A 6,742-nucleotide genomic window follows, 5' to 3' on the forward strand; every position below is an offset into this window, starting at 1 on the left:
ATACACGACCACTGAGGTCAGAATCACTGCACATGGCAGAATGCATTAGTAGCCAATATGGTTAAATAAAAAACAACTCTGTCAGTCCTCTCGTGTATTGGACTTGGTCATGGTGTTTGTTTTGCTTCTCTTTGGGTGTGCAAGTTGTTCAGACACACTGGCCCAGTAAAGAGAAACAGAGACACATTTGTGCCCTGGCAGGTTGGTTGGAACCTCTGGCAGTAGAAGATACAGAGATCTGGTACCAAATGCAGAGATTCTAATGTACCACATCCCTCAGCTAATGAGAAGCAGGCCTGGAACAGTGGGGAATGGTCTTCAAAAGGTCTCTGCTGTCCAACAGTCGAACTACTGTGCTGAGTTCATGCACGCCTTAACACGCCGCACAAATTCGCTCAAGAGATCCAGTGATGTGCTGCCATAATTGAGCTGGCAAGAGGATTTTAAGGTAAAAATGAGTCCTCACGGGCGCTGCCCCACGCTACTGCTTTGACTAAACACATCAAAAGGGCTTAGTATGCTAAATCCTTTCCCCAAATTCTATTTATACTATTGTAAATGAGTATAAACATTTAGGTACAATATCATAAGTTTATCAATTACTCTTGCAAAACGTTTTCACCTTTTTAAGTCAGTTTAAGTTTACAACCAGCACTGCCTTACAGAATGCGTCATTTAAATGGAAACATTTAGCAATGTGTCACAGTGGTTTTCTCTTGCAGAATAAGTGGCGAGGAATCTAATTAGCTAAATATAATGGTGACTAAATGTCTGACAGACTATCATAAATAAATATATTATACTTACTATAACTCCGATAACTACAACTCAGAATTACATCTCAGAATTATAATTTATGACATACATAAATAAACAAAATAAAATAAAATAAAGACACACAAATTAAAGAACAATAAATAAAATTGGACACTTATTTAGCAAAATTGTTGTAAATTTCCAAGGTTCTTTGTAAAAATGTGGTCGGTTATACCCACAAATAAAGAAAAAAAATGCGCATAATATTTGTAATGATTACTTCAATGAGCTCATTGTTTCTGCTTAACCCTTTGATGCGCAAGCTATACCACCTCTAATGCACAACATGGGTCTAAAAAGACCCGTATTCATTTCCTATGTTATTTCATGCATGGCTCGGCATTTTTTTGTTTCACCTTTTGAAATCACTTTATTTGAGCATTTTATATTTCATGATCTATAAATTTCATGATTTATGAATATTCAAAATATCTTGTTTTCAATTATCACAAATTCATATTTTAATATTTCCTAGGTTTTGTGTAAATACATCAAGTTCACACACATGGGTCTAAAATGACCCATCTATGCAAGCGTGATAAAACAAAAGAATAAAGAAAACTTTTTGTTAAAATAACCATTGTCACAGTTGTTTAGATCAACACATTTACTGTAGCACTTGAAATATGTTTATTGGCCACTTTGTCACACATAACACACATATAACCGATGACACTGAAATTGAACTGTAGTGTAGTGCAACTGTAGGGGGATCTCCCCACCACCAATGTGCAGCATCCACCAAGATGATGCGACAGCAGCCATAGTGCACCAGAACGCCACCACACGACGGCTTATGTAACCGATAGCATTGATTTATGACCACAAATAAAAACTAATATGGAGGACTTTTTTGCAACTTTTATTTTGTTGACCTATCTAACATTAGATAAAATAAAATATGTTGACCGCAAGCTAGCTAATAGTATTGGACATGTTTCTCTTTTGCACTAGTAATGGATTTCAAGGTCAAGGTAACCTTAGCCTAAACGTTAAAATATTAGGCTATATCTAGATGTCTTTCACAAAATATCAAATATTTTCTGTGACAAAAAATGTATTAAATAAAACTTACATGCATGAAATATACAAAAGCAGCCGTCTTAAATTGTGAAATGTGTGGCAGGTGAATAGTTTTCTGCAGTAAATATATTTATACTATTTATAAATATCAAAGGTTCCTATATGGGTCATTTTTGAACCATGTGTGTAAAATTGATGTAGAAATACAAAAACCGTGTTTGTTTATAAAGTAAGAAAGGAACAATAAAAATAATGATTTGTGGAAATCAAAAACAAGATATTTAATGAATACCTGGATTAATAAATGATCAAATACATTTCTTTCAAATATTCAGCAAAGAAACATGAATACGGGTCTTTTTAGACCCATGTTGCGCATTAGAAGGGTAGTGACACAAAAACGATTTTTATTCGAAAAGTAAGAAAGGAAAAATTTAAATAAGGATTTGTAATGATCTAAAACAAGTTAATTGAGGAATACCTGGAATACTGAATGATGAAATTAATTTCTTGCAAAGATATAGAAAATGAAAACTCAGTCGGGTCTATTTAGACCCATGTTGTGCATCAAAGGGTTAAAATTAATACATGATGTTAGCTAACTGAGTGATTTGTATATGTACATTTCTGAAATACATTACTTAGACACAGTCACCTCTGATAAAAGATCTCTAAAATGTAATGTAGACATGCATTTTCTGTAAAGATGCTTTTGAATATGTATTGTGAAAAGAGCTACAAATAAATGGGAATTGAATAATAAATTAAGAAATCTCTACATACTCATGAGAAGAATGCATACACACAAGCATGACTAATGGATTGATTCAGTGTAATTGGCCAAATAAGATTCCTTGAACACACAGCATCTTCACCTTTTGCACTCAATGAACCTTTTTATCAGACTGTTTTCTCAAGTAGTGCTTCACTAATGCGTTGTTGTCCATTACGCTTTCATGTTTCATCCCTAAAGAGCTCAACGGAGAAACATCATATGTCACTCTGTTCAGGCTTTAACCAGAGGTCTTAAAAATTCCTTCCAACCAAGTGTTAGGATGATGAAATTAAACAACACCTCAGCTAAATTCAATTTTCTACAAGACATTCAATGGTATTTAAAGGAACGTTGTATAATTCACTATATAATATTTTATTATCATACATTTTAAGAATGATGCTGAATGAAATAACCTGCAAAACAATTGGCTTAAAAACTAAAATTAAGTTTTAAAGGAAATGTCTAAGTGATAATTGGACAAAATTCATAAAACTGAGAACCATATCATTTAATTTAAGGAATTCTTTCTTTTTAATATAACCACAGATTGCTAAACACAGCTGTGTAAGCTGACTGGAAAATTAATAATTATTAGTCTTCATTTTCAGAGCACTTCTATGCTAGAACAAACGTTATGATCGTATTATAAAATGTGCCATGGAACGACAGATTCATTAAACAAATGAAAATTATGTTTTCATTATGCTTTCTTTCTTTTTTATAATGTGGTGTACTGTTGTGTAAACTATGGGACAAACTTGTGGCTGGCATGTTTATTGTCTACAGAACGGCTATGAAAAGGTGACTCAAACGAATCTGCTTTGTAATTGCTCTTAGTTTGCAGCAGGTGCCAGGCAGCTGTTAACTGAACAGAGGGAAAAGACATAATTTACTGTCATGTTAAGGTTTAGAAAGTATTGGGTCATTTTCAACTCTGCCACTTTCAGCAAGCGAGACATCTTTGAAGTGAATTCAAAGACATGATTTCAGCTAAACTATCAGTACCTCTACGAGACACGTGGCCTGGCCTTGAAGGGAGGAATAATATCACTTACCAAATTTACATTTACGTGTATAGCAGATGCTTTCATTCAAAGAGACTTACAAATGAGAAACATCACAAGCAGTACTAATTTATTATACAAAAGCCAGCTAGAGCAAAAAAAAAAAAAAACAATTGTAAAACAAAAGATTGATTAGTAATAGGATTTTGTTTTTACTACAATAGTAAATAATTAATAATTCTCACCTGGGAAGCAAAGGAGTGCAGTTCAAACTCCTCACAAGCAACCTACTAATCCAGTAAATGCAATGCTAAGATACTGCAGAGACAAAGGAGAAACTGCTTTTAAAATGTACTGTATCTTCATACACATCCAACCAAAGTTATCACCATAATTAACACTGAAAATGTTAAATCAATGCATATTAAAGTAATAATAAAGGACTAATCTAATTATATTAGGGCCAACAAGAAATGCCTTTTATGTTCCTCTAATTCAGTATTTACTTAGTGTTATGTTCTCTATTCTATGAAAGAAATGATATTTGAAAAGAAAAAACATTTATTACACGTCAACTTGCAAGTATTCATTATGTAAAATGTTTAATGACTATGTTTAATCTGCTGTGACAAAATCCAGACAGAATTAGATAGAATAAAATATCACTTTCTCATCCAAACCCCTGAAATCAGTCATAATGCTCTTACAAAGCATTACTCACATCAAACAGTATTACCATAACACTGGATGTTCAAAATGGGTGCCAAGAGAGAGTGGAGATTGCCGTTATTAAATATTCTTTGTAAAGTCAAGTTGGTTATGTCAGTTGTGTGTGTGTGTGTGTCATATAGATCTTTAATTTCACTTGCTCACTAAACCGCGGCCTCCCACTGTAACTTTACCTGCGGGTGTTGTTGTTGGACAGTGTAACTTTAGAAAAACAAGTGATTTATACACTTATACACTTTAATGTTACATTTTGTAATATTGGCTTAGTTTTATCTTTATAAAATTGGATTATTTTCTCATCCAGTTTTTTGAGACACTGGCTCCCTTGCCTCCTCAGAGGAAACGCCTTTGCTGCTGATGTTCATGCATTTTTTTCCATTACTTTTGAATTTCGTGATAAAAAGGACAGAATTTGACAGCTTAGACTGTTTCTTATCAAAAGTAACATAGCACAAAGCTTTTTGTGATTATTGGATGGAAGGGGAGCTACAAATAATGTTAGGTATTGGGGAACAGGTGATTCAACAGGGATTGCGCATAATTTTACTCATTCCCCCAGATATTGTGCTCACAGCCAAAGTGAGCTTAAACAGTCAAATAAACACAAAATAATGTCAAAATGCTGGTCTTGGCGAGTATTCACATAAACACACTCAGTTATGTTTTAAGTGAATGTAAAAACAGCTGAGAAAGAAAACGCATGTGTAACAGTATAATGGATCCGTGCGTCAGGTCTTAAAGTGACAGCAGCCTAATATGTAGTACCTGCTACCAAACTATGAGATAGCCTAATATTAAAAATATCTATGGTAGTTTTTCCCCATGGTATCGATGTCAAAATTGTGGCCAGTGGAAATGCAGAGTGGATATAACTTTGAAATACCACTAGCCACGGTGGCTGCCTGCATGAGTTACTCAAGCCAGTGCTGTAAAATCGATTACCGGTAATCGCATTCAACATAAAAGTTTGTGTTTATATAATATATGTGTGTGTAGCCTATATATATATATATATATATATATATATATATATATATATATATATCCTATATAAATAAATATAAGGAGGCCATATTGTGGCGTCAGGAAGTACAATTTTTCTTTTATAGTGATGGAAGATGTCTGTATATGAGGACTTGTGTAACAGGGAACATAAATGAACAATATAAAGAACAATATAAAAGGATCCTGGCATCTCACATTATGACTGTTATTAAAGCACTGACGGAAGGACGCATCACTGAAGAACTAAAGCCAACCGCACAGCCACCTCGTCAGTCCAAACATTTACAAGCAAGTGCAAATCTGTGAGAAAACTCAGCTGAACTCTGAAGCCAGGAAATTCCACTGAAATGACAGTGGTTGAATCCAAACCACCAGACATGGACAGAGCTTCTCTACTGAATACGGTGGGCGGACAGTACGTGGAGCCAGTACTTACACACTCCATGCATCTGCCAACGGCCTGCCGTTTAAGGAGACTAGACATCTTTAAATTACATGCGGCTAATTGGTTGTGACTTGTATTCCATATCTCAATAAAACTATTCTGGTTCTGGTTGAGTAAATGTCTATGATTGTGGATTTACAAAATTAAATGTTTAAATGAGGAGTAACTTGAGACCTGAAGAGCATCAAACAAATGAAAAACAATTTAATGTAAAGCAATATACCTCCATCAATTTGCATTTTTGGTATAATGTTGATTTTACCAACAAAAAAAAAACAAAAAAATAGAGAAAAGAAATCCCTCATTTTTTTCAATGTTAGAATGAAAAGGAAAATGCAACCAAATAGGATGAACTGAAAATCGAATGAGGAATATAGGAAAAGGAATGGATTGGATCATTGTAATTTGATAACTGCTGCAATCATTTCATGTGAGTGACAAGTTGCTAGAGAGAAAGAAGTGAAACTCATCTGGCCAATGGACAACGTTTTTGCCCAGCCCTCGCACAACTACACATCATCAAAGAAGAGATGTCATAGCGAGGGGGAGGGCAAGTTTTTCACTCAAGATGTTTTGATTAAATATTACGGACAGATATATAAAAAAATATTGATGCGTGGATAAATCACTCATAACAAACACGGCAACATTCCATAAAAATAAGAACTGTTAGTAACTGTTATTCCTTTGTGACTTAAAAAAATACAAAGAAATCGAGGTTATGGTAATTACATTGGAAGTGCACTGTAAAAATATGCTGTTAAATTTATGGTTAAAAAAAAAAACGTCAGCAGTGGTTGCCAGAAATTTACAGTAAAAACTGTGACAGTATTTCACGTATTACAGGACGGCGTACTGGTTCCTGTATATTTTATTTTCAACAGAGTTCATCATAAGTGGCCTGTCCATAAAACAAGGCCAATTCTTGTAAACAGATGGTGC

The sequence above is a fragment of the Rhinichthys klamathensis genome, unplaced genomic scaffold (genome assembly GCF_029890125.1).
Source record: "Rhinichthys klamathensis goyatoka isolate OS25496 unplaced genomic scaffold, OSU_Roscu_1.1 h1tg000624l_1, whole genome shotgun sequence".
Classification (NCBI taxonomy): Eukaryota; Metazoa; Chordata; class Actinopteri; order Cypriniformes; family Leuciscidae; genus Rhinichthys; species Rhinichthys klamathensis.